This window comes from Balaenoptera physalus, assembly GCF_965194825.1.
Source record: "Balaenoptera physalus genome assembly, chromosome: 16".
NCBI lineage: Eukaryota > Metazoa > Chordata > Mammalia > Artiodactyla > Balaenopteridae > Balaenoptera > Balaenoptera physalus.
The window spans coordinates 50,860,969-50,876,332 of record NC_138898.1 but is presented as its reverse complement, the minus strand read 5'-3'; positions in this window follow the sequence as shown (position 1 = coordinate 50,876,332).

Genomic DNA, 15,364 nt, shown 5'->3' with positions numbered 1-15,364 from the left:
ATAACTTAGTTGAATACTTTAGTTCAGACATATTTGGTTATAATAATTGCAAAAATCAGTGGGGAGAGTTTCCACTCTGTGCTTAAGAGCCATGTGCTATTTGTTTTATTTTAATGGCCTGCTCAGTTGTAGGTGTATCAGATCAGAAAATATATCCTCACAGATAGTATAATTTCAAGTCATTTTTAAAGAGACTAGAAATGGGAAGACTATTAAAATGTGAAAAATATCTTAGGCTGCTGAAGTAGTTTGCTAAGCCTTATTATTGGTGTCTTCCCTCAGTTATACAACCAACTGGTTTTTCTAGGGCTGTTTCAAAAATAATTCAGTAAATATGAGCACAAGTTTTTGCATCAAAAAATCTGGCATAAAAATCTAGTAAGAAGATGGAGTGGGCTTCCCTGGTGGCGCAGTGGTTGAGAGTCTGCCTGCCAATGCAGGGGACACGGGTTCGAGCCCTAGTCTGGGAGGATCCCACATGCCGCGGAGCAGCTGGGCCCGTGAGCCACAACTACTGAGCCTGCGCGTCTGAAGCCTGTGCTCCGCAACAAGAGAGGTCGCGATAGTGAGAGGCCTGCGCACCGCGATGAAGAGTGGCCCCCTCTTGCCACAACTAGAGAAAGCCCTTGCACAGAAATGAAGACCCAACACAGCCATAAAAATAAATAAATTAATTAATTAAAAAAAAAAAGAAGATGGAGTAACACCTTCAAACTTAGAATCTACAAGTAAAAGTTACATTCAGCAAAACTACAATTTAATTGCAAAGGCAAAATATCAGTATTCTCAGACACTTGAGGTCTCAGGGAGAACAGCGCACACACGCACGTGTGCACACGCACACACACACACAAACACTTTGCTGACACTTTCTCAGAAAAGAGAGAAATTAGTTCAGGACAAAGCAATGGCTTATGGGAAGTAAGGGTGTATAATGAAAAGTAAGCCACACACCTCTTATCTTTCCTATTAGTCCCCCCTATATTCCAATGAGAAAAAGTTTGGGAGCTCCAATCAGTTCTACAATCATTTGTTGAGCAAATATGAAGTGGAAAAAGCCTTAGTTATGCTCTGCACAGGACCACACACACACACATACACACACACACACACACCAGGCAACCAGCACTCTCTCCTCTACTTCTCCCCACTACTCAAATTCCAACCCTCTACTCAAATAAGAGTACTACTTGCTTTCCCACCTGCCAATCAATCCCAGCTCTTGCACATGGGCCCCTCTTGGGGGTGTGGTGAGGTCCTTCCCTCTTGACCTCCAGCAGCATCAAATGGGAGTGCTATTCCAGCCCAGACCACTCCCCCAACACACACACACTAAACTGCAAGGCAGGCTGGAGGTGGGTGGGCAAGAAGAAACCTTGGGAGGAAAAGAGTTCCAGTGGCCTTTCCTAGATTTTCAGACTCCATTCTAAGAACGCTCCACCACAGTAGGGATGGTGTTTCACAGGTGGAAAAATAGACATTGGAAAGTATGGTATTGAAAACATTGATCCCTTGTTTAAAGAAAAAGCACCTGTATGGAGGTTCCTTAAGAAACTAAAAATAGAGCTACCATGTGATCCAGCAATCCCACTCCTGGGCATATAACCAGAGAAAGCCATGGTTCAAAAGGATGCATGCACCCAATTTTCACTGCAGCACTCTTTACAGTAGTCAAGATGTGGAAACAACATACATGTCCATTGAAGGATGAATGGATAAAGAAGATGTGGTACATATATACAATGGAATATTACTCAGCCATAAAAAAGAATGAAATAATGCCATTTGCAGCAACATGGATGGACCTGGAGATGATCATACTAAGTGAAGTAAGCCAGACAGGGAAAGACAAATATCATATGATATCACTTATATGTGGAATCTAAAAAAATGATGCAAATGAACTTATTTACAAAACAGAAACAGACTTAGAGACTTAGAGAATGAACTTACAGTTACTAGGGGGGAAGTATGGGGGGAGGGACAGATTGGGAGTCTGGGATCGACATGTCAACACTGCTATATTTAAAATACATAACCAACAAGGACCTACTGTATAGCACAGGGAACTCTGCTCAATACTCTGTAATAACCTAAATGGGAAAAAAATTTGAAAAAGAATAGATACATGTATATGTATAACTGAATCACTTTACTGTACACCTGAAATTAACACAACATTGTTAATCAACTATACTCCAATATAAAATAAAAATAAATAAATAAATAAATAAATAAATAAATGCAGTTAGAATGCTTAAAAAAATTTTGTATAGGTCATATTTTCTACTTGTTTTATATGTTTCCTGATATATAATTTTAGTGTTATTAAAAAATATAAAGAAAAAGTACCTGATGTCGATTTAAGCCATGCCTCGAGAGTGCTCAGCCTGGAAGCAACCAGGTCTCCTGTCTGCTTCTCAATTCTTGCCAACTGAGCAGGAACCCAGAGGCCTCAGATGGCAGATTCATTTAAGCCTTTCTCTTTCATTTGCTCTCCCTTTGTCTAAAAAGCCTTGGTGATTACACAGATTGGGGCAGAATTTCAGTCGCCAGAAATAAGTGCCTTCTTTGTCCTGTGGCTTCTCTTTATTGGACATGTGAGTGTTGCCTTCATACATCCTGGAGATTATTTAACAACCTGAGACTGATCGGGCTGGGTGATCCATGCCATATGCCTTATTGCCACCAAACTCAAGGAAGAGAGGAAAAAAAGAACAGCTACAATCTGTCTCTTGGAACTGCTGCCTTCCCCTTGCTCAGAGCCAACTCACAGCCTCTCATATCTTCCAGGAACCAGTCTTCCACACTAGCACTTGCTGTCGTGTGACGGCCAGGATGCTATTTTCCCAAAAGTATTAACGTAGGGATGTGAAATGACATCCTTCCTGCTCTGCTACACACTCACAGTCCTCTGAAAAGTCCTAGTGTCCAGGTCTCACAGTGAGGGCCATTCATAGTGAGGGGCCTGGGGTGCATTAGTGATTTGTGAAGGTAAATGTAGATGGTAGATGTTCAAAGGAGTTAACATTGCCAAAGGAATACAATAAAGAGAATTCTCTAAGACAAGGATGCAGTGGATTGCAGGGAGAAAGTGAAGAGCAAAAGGGAAGAGTTTCTTCAATAACAGCCTTACTTGTCTTCTTACGGGAAGCTGGAATGTTTGAGGACCAGCTGCAGGAAATTTATTCCAATTAAGCAAGTATTTTCGGCATCTTTATACTTGTATTCGTGAGCAAAACTCTTGACTGGTGGTTTAATTTTTCAGCCCATGGCACCTAGCTTAGTTCTTTGCTCATAGGTGCTCAGTGAGTAACTAAATGGTTGATTCAAAAGAATCCTATCTCTTGGCACTGAAAAGAACCTCAGAGAAACTGAGAATTAAAGAGATTAAGCTCAAGGTTACATAGCTAGGAAGTTATGGAATCCAGATATGAATCCAAATCTGCTCTTTTTCCTGGTCATTGGAAAGAGAATGAGGGACACAATCATGCTTAAGAGCATAGACTTGGGGGCCAGACTCCCTGGGTTTGAATTCTAGCTCCACCACTTGGTAGCTCAGTGATCTTAATCAGGGGAGTAACTTAACCCCTTTGCCTTGGTTTTAGCATATGTAAAATGGGGATAAGAAAAATGTCTATTTTAAATATGAAATGAGTTAATGTGTGTAAAGTGCCTAGAACAGTGCCTGACATACACTGAGCACTCAGTTAACGGTTTTAGCTATTTTACGTGATTATTGAAGTCAGGAAATATATTGCATCCAGTAATAAAAACCTCTGAATCATGATGTAAGTTCCCATATGCTGTACCTCTTGAAAATATATACATAATGAGGGAGTAAAGTGACTGAAAGTAATCACAATTTTTCTTTGCAACTAAAGTGATACATCATCCTCTTCATCACCACCATCCTCTTAATCATTTTCATTATCACCATCAATTTCATTATCTTCATCACCAACTTCCATTTCAAAACACGTTTGCTTTATGTTTCACTTATATGCACAAACTTCTCTGCCAGACAAAGAAGGGACCCACGCTGAGGTCTCCATTCTCAAGTCAGGTTAAGAGGGACAGAGATGCTTATTTCTTATTTCAGTGTGTCTCCTGTGTTTCTATCTGACTCTTTCAGCCCTTAGGACAGCCTGACACAGCCTGTCATTGTCCATTTAGCATCCCCTAATCTAGTGGAAACTCAGTTTCCTTGTATGTGAAATGGAAGAAAAAAATAAGATAGAGAGAATATCAAACCCAGATGACACTAGGTAGGCACTGAATAAACAGATTTTGCCAATCCTTTGTTCTGTCTCAACCATTTCCTACTTGACACAAGTTAAAATAAAGGACAGGTATACTCTAAGATTAGTTAAATAGAATTAATTAAATGCATGGAAGAGAGCAATAACCAAATACATTGGAAACTAAGATGATTCCTTTAATTAGGCATCATATATGTCTCTGAGCCTCCTAGAAGCCAGGGCAAAAATTGAACGCTCCAGAAAGGAAGAAGTATACCAATGCTTCAAAAGAAATAAAGTCTAAACTGGCCAGAAATAGTGATATTTTTCTCATGTGGAATCTTATAATGTTGAGTGACATGATAGGTCTCTTGACACCAGTTTCATTTTTAAAATGCTGACCAGGTTTTTACATGGATCTTTTAATAAGGAACTTGCCTAACAAGTTGAGAGGTTAACATTAAAATCCATTTCAGTTCGAATGATTTCTTGAGGGTATTAAGCTGATATGGTCTAAGAATGATGCTGACAGTAATCCCATGTAATACAAGGGCAGAATTCAGAAAGCATAACCACTCTGAGTGCTATGGAATAAGGAATTTCTTACAGGAATTTGACATTACACAATTGTGGGAGGTGCTGGGGAAGAAAGGGTCCAAAAAGGAGAGAAGGAAGATCAGGGGGAAATCACCAAGCTGGTCTCTGGTAGCACTGCCACGAGTGGATGTGTTGGAGTTTTCAGGGGAATTTGAAGGCCAAGCACATCCTGCAACTGGATTGGGTTGTTCACCCTGCCAGGGCTGTGTAATAGCAAGATGAGAAACTCTACATGCTTTGCTTAGAGCTGCCAAGCACACTGCCACTGACATTCTGGTTCTGGGAATTCATCTCAGTATGCCTGGGAAGCTAAACACTTGAAGTCCTCCTCCTTCAAAGTCGCACAACCCCAGTCCGTGAGTTGGGCCAGGACATTATGTGCCCACTCACACATCCATTTCAAGACATTCTTTTAGGACTTCCCTGGTGGGGCAGTGGTTAAGAATCCGCCTGCCAATGCAGGGGACATGTGTTTGATCCCTGGTCTGGGAAGATCTCACATGCCGTGGAGCAACTAAGCCCGTGCGCCACAGCTACTGAGCCTAGGTGCCACAACTACTGAAGCCTGTGTGCCCTAGAGCCCATGCTCCATACAACGAGAAGCCCACGCACCGCAACGAAGAGTAGCCCCTGCTTGCTGCAACTAGAGAAGCCCGCGCGCAGCAACAAAGACCCAAAGCAGCCAAAAAAAAAAAAAAGACATTCTTTTAATATATTGTTCTTAATGCTATTGCATAATTAAGGTCTTTGTTTTATTGTCCATACGTCGGACTCTGGTGAGAAGGTGGAATTTTGTTCTGATTTTAAAAGCACAGCCTCTCATTCTGCTAATGGGGTCAAGGTACCAATGATCTGGACTGAAGCATGGCAAGAAAGAAGGGTGGTAGTCCTTGTTTTGCATCCTCCATAACACTGTTATCCAAAAAATTATGACCAAAATCATCAAAATAGACCCTCCACAAAGACCCCAGGAACCCCTTAGGACAGACCACCAGTTTCAAAAAGGAATTTATTAAGTGCACTGTACTTTATTTTGTTCATAAGCAGAGAAACTTCTCTTTTTTTTTTTTTTTTGGCCACTCAGCATGTGGGATCTTACTTCCCCGACCAGGGATCAAACCTGCACCCCTGCATTGGAAGCATGGAGTCTTAACCACTGGACTGCCTAGGGAAGTCCCCAGAGAAACTTCTAATAACCCAAATTTCTAAGAAAAGGAGGGGCTGTTATCTAAAAATAACTTGCAAATTAAGTTCAAAGGCTGCGCCATGTGCTCTGAACATATTTTTTCTTTAAAGCGTCTGCTAAGTGTCAAAGGACAGTCATACCACAGGATTGTTTGATTTATCCTCTACTGACATGAACATATCATGACAGAGACGGAATAAGTCTATCTCTAGTTCTCAGTGTTTTCTCCCTGTAACATTTCACTGGACTGCACCAGTCAGTATTTATGTAGCTTTGTTTGAGTAGAGTCTATGAATTCTTGTTATTTATTTTTGTGTCATCTTAAGAAAGTTTCCATGGTTCTGTTGTATGATCAGTTTATTAGTGGTCATTAAAATCAATATAACAGGAAAAGTATTTTTACTTTCTGTAACTCACCTGCTTTCTACAGAGAGTGCCTCCTGCTAAGTCCACAAGCAAACATACTCTTGAGTACCTGCATGGTTTGGGAGAGAAAATTCAAGGCAGTCTTGAGTTCCACATCTGAGTTAATACAGTGTTGTGAAAAGCTGTCAATGGGTACCAGGAGTCCAGCAGTGAATGCAAGTATGAGAAAGTAGTCTTCAGGAATTTTCAGGCACCTTGAGGACGATTAGGATTCCTCCAGGACATACAATTGGGGCTTGGGACAATTCTATTCAGGTCCCAAAGGCTGGAAGAGGCAGTGGTGATCTCTGGGTTACTTTTTATCCATGTTTATCTCTTTTACATCCATGTGTGCTTGTTTAAAACCCAAGATAACCTTGTGAACAAGACAGCTCATGTATTTTGGGGACAAAATAAAGTTGCAAAAGGTTATACAGCTTGTCCAGCATCTTTCTGATAAGGCTGGGAACCTGGGTCCTGAGATACTTTAATGTTCCTGTCACCACACCAGAGACTTTTCCAAAATCAGAGGATGAAAGGCATAAGGTTGAACACAAGGTGGCTTTCAAGTGCTTGCATTTCCAAGTGATGATGGTTGGAACTGTGATTGTGAGGGTATTCTGTGCTTTTTGAGAACATGATCACAAAACTTGGAAGACACTTCCTGCTTCTGTTTGGTAACTTCATCAGATGAATTTTCTCCTCCTTGTTGCAATTCGTTCCAGGTTTCTTTTCCCCTCTTCACACCAGTTATTCTAATCTAAGAAGTCACTACAGTGCTCCCATTAATATTAAATGCTACATTTTAAACTTAAGATCTTTAATATCAGAGCTGCAAAACTGCTCAAAACTGCCAGATGCATAAAATTTTCTCATTGACTATACGTTCGATATTTTCCTGAGAATCTACATTCTTTGTTTCTTTAATAATGATCAGACTTTAAAGAAAAGACCTATTTCTTTCCCTTGGTTAGTGTTGTTACATGTAACAGTTATGTAAAAGGTAAAACGTTAGATTTAAATTTTGATTTCTTCCAAAAACACAAAAGTATCCTTTGTTGTATAAGCTAATTTACTTTTATCCTAACCTTTAACTTTTAAAAATCATTTTTGGGCATGTCATTGCATAGAGTAATCATTTTTTCAGCCCAGAAAAAAATAATGGAAGAAATAGGAGAAATTCAGTCCTGTATTTGTGTACAGACATTTGAGTATTTCCATCCCATGATCTTATTTTCACCCTGGACTCTTATTTTGAAAGTGCTCCTCAAAGTTCTCACATTCACGCCTGTCTCATGGTAAATTGCTTTAGCATGGTAGCATGCTTAGATCAATTGCCGGCAGCAGTAATGTTAGTATCAATCATGTACAAACGTGTAATAACTGGGAGACAGATGATATTACCCCCCTTCTTTTAGCCTGGTACAGTTTGCTCTTCTGGAGGATGCCTTTAGTACAAAGTAATTTCCCGGGAAGTCTGAAGGCACATCAGTCAAGCATTGAGTTCTTTCAGCTCACCTGGTCCTCAGAGGGAGAGGAGCAGTCCATGCAGTAGCTCAGCCAGCACCATGGACAGAGCCACCAGGCGGATTCTTCAGATGATTCTGAGTGCAGGGTCTTGCAACCTCCATCCCAGCGCTTTATGCCCTTCACACACACATACACACACACAGACACGCACACGCACACACACACACAGACACACATCTTTACTGACATGTCTCTTCTCTCTCCCGCCCCCCCCCCATCTCTTTTTCTGTCTCTCTCATTTCTTAGCCCTCGATATTAAGATTTCCTGGTTGTTCACAATTTTGAATTCTGGTATTTGGTCCTGGGAACTTTTCCCACAAATCCTGATTTTCCCATTTTATCTATGCCTCTGAACACAGCTTTCCTTAACATTATTCCACTGGCCCGAGTATATGTTACATTTTTGTTCTTGTTGGTTTGTTTGTTTGTTTTTACCTTGGCTACTGCTTTTTTTCAGCTGGCCTCCCAGAAGGCTGAGATTTGTTTTGGTTATATTTGTCCTAAGTGCAGCATTTAAATATAAATAACTTTAATGTAAATGTATTCTATGTCCTGAAAATATGTAGCATGTGTCATATTTTGCATAGGTAATATGTCAGTCAAGATGTTAGCAAAAAAGAGATGGAACATGCAGGTGGAATAATTAAGGAGAGCATATTAAGGGACTGTTTACAAATGTATGGGAGGATCAAGCAAATCCAAAGAAGCATAGTCAACTCTCTAAGACTAGTAACCTACAGGAGCCATTATCCCTTCAGCCTGAAGAGACAAGGGAAGGGAGGGGTCAGTGGAATTTGGAGAGGGAGTTTGTATGGAGAGGGCTCCCCAACAAAGCTGTGGCATTTAGAAAAGGGATGAAGTCAATATATAGTGACCCAAAAGGGCGGGAGCCTAGAAAATAAAAACCTTGAGTTGATTCTCCTGCCTTACTCTCCAATTTTTTTCAAACGGTTCTTCCCATTGGCTGAATCCAATGGGATGCTATAAAGCAATGAACCTCATTGATGTGGCCCATAAAAGTCAATCTCCCAGGGCACAGCACACATTGGAGAAAGGTGGAGCGGAGATCTGAAGAGGAAAACAGAAATTAACAGACAGATATAATATGCATAGTTGACATCTACGTAATAAAACATAATAATGTTGAAAATTACAAAGATATTATAAACTCAGATTGTATTACAGAACCCAATGTATCCATATTCACCACCTGATGGCCTTATAACAAGTAGCTGACCTCAGGGGTCTCTTGTTCAGATATTTTGTTCTCTCTCTCTCTCTCTCTTTTTTTTTTTTGGCTGCATTGGGTTTTCGTTGTGGTGTGCAGGCTTCTCATTGCGGAGGCTTCTCTTGTTGTGGAGCAGGGGCTCTAGGCGCATGGGCTTCAGTAGTTGCGGCACACAGGCTCAGTAGTTGTGGCTCGCAGGCTCTAGAGTGCAGGCTCAGTAGTTGTGGTGTACGGGCTTAGTTGCTCCACGGCATGTGGGATCTTCCCGGCCCAGAGATTGAACCTGTGTCTCCTGCATTAGCAGGTGGATTGTTAACCACTGTACCACCAGGGAAGTCTCGTTTTGTTCTCTCTTGAGTATCAAAGCCCATTATTCTTCATGGGATTCCTCACTCAATACTACTCACTCAATAAATCAGACAAACATGAGTAGAAAACTCACCATTGTCTAATACTCTAACATATGTTTGAAATGCCTTCAGGCCAATACATTCAGCTACATGAGAACGATTGACTTCATGTTCTACCAAAATCTTTTCCTCAATTCATTCAATGATTTAGCTTTTAAAATTCCCCTTGATTAAGGCTGAACATAACCCTTAAAATCTGAACATAGCCACAGTGCTGTGGTTTTTGACAAATCACCTCAGCTAAAAGACGCAAGCTCATGCTTCGTATTTATTCGTCTGTTCTTGCCAAGTGAACTTGCCAACTCTTCCTGGTGCATGTCTCCTGGGAAAGATGAGAGGAGAAATAAGGGCACCTTGAAGAAACATTGTAATTATACATAAAGTACTGTGGGCAAGGCATCTCATGTGGAACTGAGAACAAGAGCCCTCCTCTCCCTGCCAGTGAAAGAAATACGAAGACTCATTCTAGCATAGATGTATATCTTTGCAAAGATTTATTCTTATCACCATTTGAATCCTGGAATTTACATACTTCTACATAGTAAAATGACTCGTTGACTTTCCCTCTTAAAGACTGAACCCATGATTTGACTTTGCTACAGCTGTACCCAGAACAGCTGAGTCAGCCCATCACCAACGTCACCAGATATGAGTTTGTGACATAGGACTAGGAACTATCATTGCCAGTTGGGCCCATGAAAATGGAATGATCTTTCTTAACATCCACAGACAAATAACTGATGCATCAAATCTCTCTCTCTGCCCAGCATTTAGAGGATGTGTTAGTATAGCACCAGACAATTTACATCTTAGCTTTATTGTAGTCAACACTTTTCAGTATAGTTCTGCTTCATAAATTGTCCCTCACCCTAATGCATTGTCCATCTTTGCTGAACAGGAATTTTAATAGACACATGTTGTTTTTACCCACCTAACATCCTTGCCCCTTTCTCTGGGGAAAAGCCTCTTGTTTTCCTTTGTCTAATAAAAATGTCCTTATACTTAGTTCCTGCAGTTCATGTCATGTGTCAGCTCCAGGAGAATGCACAACACACAGGCCTGGCCAGTAACTGATTCCAATCCTCTGGACCCTGTAATTGGGGAAGAATTGGTCTCATGCCATAAGTCAAGTTAATGAACTTCTATGCCAAGATTTTATAAAAATTACTGGGGAAAAAGCTCCCTCTCCTCTGAGGTTAAGCCAACAAAGAGGATAACAGATCCTAAAAATGAAGATGGAGAAAGTTCTGGATTAAGCCGTACCTAAATCTGTTTCTACCTGTGGACTGTTTAAGTATGCAAAACAAGAAATTTCCTTCATTGTTTAAGCCAGCTACTGTTGTAGTTCTATGAAGAAGAAGAAGAAGAAGAAGAAGGAGAAGGAGAAGGAGAAGGGGAAGGGGAAGGAGAAGGAGAATAAGAAGAATAAGAAGAATCAGAAGGGGTGGCACAGTGGATAAGAATCTGCCTGCCAATGCAGGGGACACGGATTCAAGCCCTGGTCTTGGAAGATCCCACATGTCACAGAGCAACTAAGCCCATGTGCCACAACTACTGAGCCTGCGTGCTGCAACTACTGAAGCCCACGCGCCTAGAGCCCGTGCTCCACAACAAGAGAAGCCACCGCAATGAGAAGCCCATGCACCGCAATGAAGAGTAGTCCCAGCTTGCTACAACTAGAGAAAGCCTGCGCACAGCAATGAAGACTTGCTACAACTAGAGAAAGCCTGCGCACAGCAATGAAGACCCAATGTAGCCAAAAATAAATAAATTAAAAAAAAAGAAGAAGAAGAAGAAGGAGGAGGAGGAGGAGGAAGGGGGGTAGGAAGAGGGGGGAGGAGAGGAGGGGGAGGAGGGGGAGGAGGGGGAGGAGGGGGAGGAGGGGGAGGGGAGGAGGGAGGAGGGGAGGAGGGGAGGAGGGGAGGGGGAGGGGGAGGGGAGGAGGGGGAAGAGGGAGAAAAATAGGAATTATTCTGATTAATACAATCTGGAATGTGTTCAAAAGTCTCAGGTCACATAACTAGATTCCATTACCTTGTCTCAACTCTGGGCTTCATATATTGCATTACGGCTTAGTCTGAGTTGATCCATTTTGAGCCAAGATCAGCCTTACTTCCATCATCCTCAAACTGAACATTGCCATTTAAGTCAGATTCAGACCCCAGCAATGCTTATTTGGCTATTCTGAAGAAAATGTCCAAAAGGACTCTAATTCTTGAGGTCTCTAAGAGGAGAGTGATTCATTGTTCCACACAGAAATTGAATTATTGAAATGTTCTTTCCCAACACTTTAAAACAACATACCGCAGACACATTATAGATATCATTTTAAAATTAACACTTTAAAATGATTCTGGAGTCAGTCGTTCAAATTGGTCTTCAATCATTTAAGTTGGCTTGTGAAAATATGCTTTTCAATTCAAATGTCTATAGATGCTGGACGTTGCTTGGTGTTAAAGTCTGGGTTACTGTTCAACAACTATTCTTTCCCTTCACTCTCTCACTATGGACAGAGTTAGGCTTGGCCATGTGACTTGCTTTGACCAATAGAATAATAGTGGGCATGATGCAATGGCGGCTGTAAGTGTTGTTCCATGGCTTGGCTTGGGTTTTGAGCTCCATTGATAAGTCATAAGATGAGCATGCCTCAGGTAACCACTGCCATTTCAACCTGGGCTTCAGAAAAAAATACACATGGAGAAGATCTAAACCAAATTCATGGGTTAGAGCCAAGCTGAGCCAACCTGCAGCTTGAAGTAAAGCCACTCAGCCAAGCCCAGCCTAGATCAGCCAAACCACAGGCAACTGTAACATAAGAATAAAACACTTGCTCTAAGCCATTAAGTTTAGGGTGATTTGTTACACAGCATTATAGTGGCAATACTGGACTGCTATACTTTGTATAACCACATTGCTGTGCTTCATGTACCATAGCATAGCTCATGCAGCCAGTAGATCTTAAGGGATATGACAGGCACAAGAGAAATAAGTGCTTGGTCTAGAATATTATTATTGCAAATTAACCTTAAACAGCATCTTAGGCACAATCAGTCTAAGCAAATACTGCACCCAATTTACATTGAAGCTTAGAAGATGCAGCCACTTACCTCAGGTCACATGGCTAAAATGACAAAGAACGAGCATTAAACAAAGGAATCTTTACTTCCAGTTTCGTGATCCTCCCACAAAGCCTCTCTACTACCCTCCCTTCAGTAGTTATAGACTAATAATTCATACTCTACTTCAATATCTCACTCTTCTCACATTGGCAACCCCGATTCTGTCTTCCCTTGGCATTCCTCTAAGAACTACTCTGTAGCAGAATGCAGAATATAAGAAAAACTAACCATATTAGACATTTGCAAAGGTTTTCACTACAAGAGAAGGGAGGAAATCCCAATATGTCTACTCTGTGTTATCTAATGTGGATGAAGAGTGCCTTTCAAAGTAAAGGAGCTGTTACAGTGGAGGATTACTGGGCTGAATGTCAATATTATGACATAGTATGAGTGTGTTTCGTGTTTGGTAATGGCAATCATTGTTGCTTTTGTTGTGGTCATCCATGTACAATGCTTGGTGTCAGGCTATTTATCTCTTGTAAAAATAAAATACAGTGTGTGTGTGTGAAAAAAAAAATTTGCTTTTTAAAGAGGATTCGGAGTAACATAAGTATTTATGAGGAAGGAGGAGAAGTATATATGTAAATATATGTGTACATGTAAAAAAAAAAAAAAAAAAAAAAGAGTGCCTTTGGCCGAGACTGCTTCCATTTCCCTGAGAGTCTGTAGTCTGGAAATCTGAGTCTAGTTTGTTAGATTTTCTTACACCTATGATGATAGTTGTTTTAAAGGATACATTCTTATTTCCATGTTATTTGAATGTGTCCCATTAAAGGCATTATAAAAATCTTTCTAGCAAAAGTAATTGAGACCTCATAGACGGTTTAAACCAGAAGTCACAAACTCAGATGACTTTATGATCCAGGTCAGGAATGTAAAACACATGAATCAGAAAGCTGGGTGAGAATTCCAGCAAACTGGGCAGCTCAGGCCCTACTACATTTGGGGGTGGTTGATGGTAACTACTAACTCTAGCTAACTGTGACCATATTGCCAAATCTTTAATTATTTCAAAGGAAGCCCCATCTTGGAATTTTTTATGGGAAATGATCCATTTTTAAAGGATGGTGACTATTTTTTTTTTAACATTGTGATCCATACAAAAAATGTTTGTGAACCAGATGCCACTAGCATAAGTTAATACATCATAGAGGGTGTTATTAGACATTGAGTACTGTGATTAGGTCCTCTATGAATTATAATCTCCTGATTGTAGAATTTTAAAAGAGAAAATAATTCTATAAAAGCCACTAAGTAGGGACTTCCCTGATGGCACAGTGTTTAAGAATCTGCCTGCCAATGCAGAGGACACGGGTTTGAGCCCTGGTCCAGGAAGATCCCACATGCTGCAGAGCAACTAAGCCCGCGTGCCACAACTACTAAGCCTGTGCTCTAGAGCCCATGAGCCACAACTACTGAGCCCACACACCTTAGAGCCCGTGTTCCACAAGAGAAGCCACCGCAATGAGAAGCCCGCGCACCGCAGTGAAGAGTAGCCCCCACTCGCCGCAACTAGAGAAAGCCTGTGCGCAGCAACGAAGACCCAATGAAGCCATAAATAAATAAATAAATAAAGCCACTAAGTACTGTTTTGAGTAGCTAGTTCTAGAAATGTGTTTCTAAGGTGTACTTTTTGGTTCAGTCTCTTTAGTATCATAAGAAGATAAAATGGATATTATATGATGAAGTTTCCTAAAAATAGACTAGGCCATGTTTCCAAAACCATGAAATTTTAGAATATTTTCAGAAGAAATAGAAAGTGGGATACCCGAGAGAACAGCCATAACTTTATAGCTGTTCTTCCAGCATGTTAAATAACATCATACATCAATTTCTCCACTTGGATGAGGTCATCCAAAACAATACTAAAGGTTATATAATTAACGAAAGAATTTAGGTCTAAGTAAGGACTTTCCTCGAATCAGATGTTTCTTGCAATGGCAGAATTAACCTTAAAAAACTAGTATATACATTTTTAATGTCTGAACTATTATTTCACACATAAAATTTTTAACTTTTCAAATTCCAGGTTATATTTGCTAACAAGCCATGTACTTTGTTCTCTCTGAATTATTTCTGTTATAGGTAGTTTGAAGAGCTCAAAAAAATCTCCCTGTTAAAGATAATTTCCATAATCATTGAAAAAAGAATGAATTGAGGAAGATTTGCTGTATTTTTAAAAAGACTATGAAACAGAAAAGGAAATAACACAAGGTAGAGAATTCATGAATAGGTAATCACTTTCTACAGACAATAAGCAATCTCCCAATAAGCCCTGAGAAATAACTAATTAATTTTCCAAGTGAGAAAACATTATTTTGTAGTCCTGTAGACTTAAAGAGGAATCTAAAGATAGTGAATAGTAATGTGTTCCTAATTTTCAAAAGGAGATTAAAAGGGCCCTTGGTCCTCATTGTTTAGCTTCTTCAAATCCTAGCAAAATAGTAGAACCTAAATTAGCACAAAAAATAAATTTTTACTGTCCTGAAAAATAAGGAAGCAATGAGTAGCTTCTGTTTATGAAGAGTTGATTAGTCCGAATAAATTTGATGGCTTGTTGATGAAGTTATAAAATGAATACAACCCAAAGCATTCTAGATTTAATGCCTTGTTGATAACAAAACTCTCAGTAAAGCCCCATGAGTCCT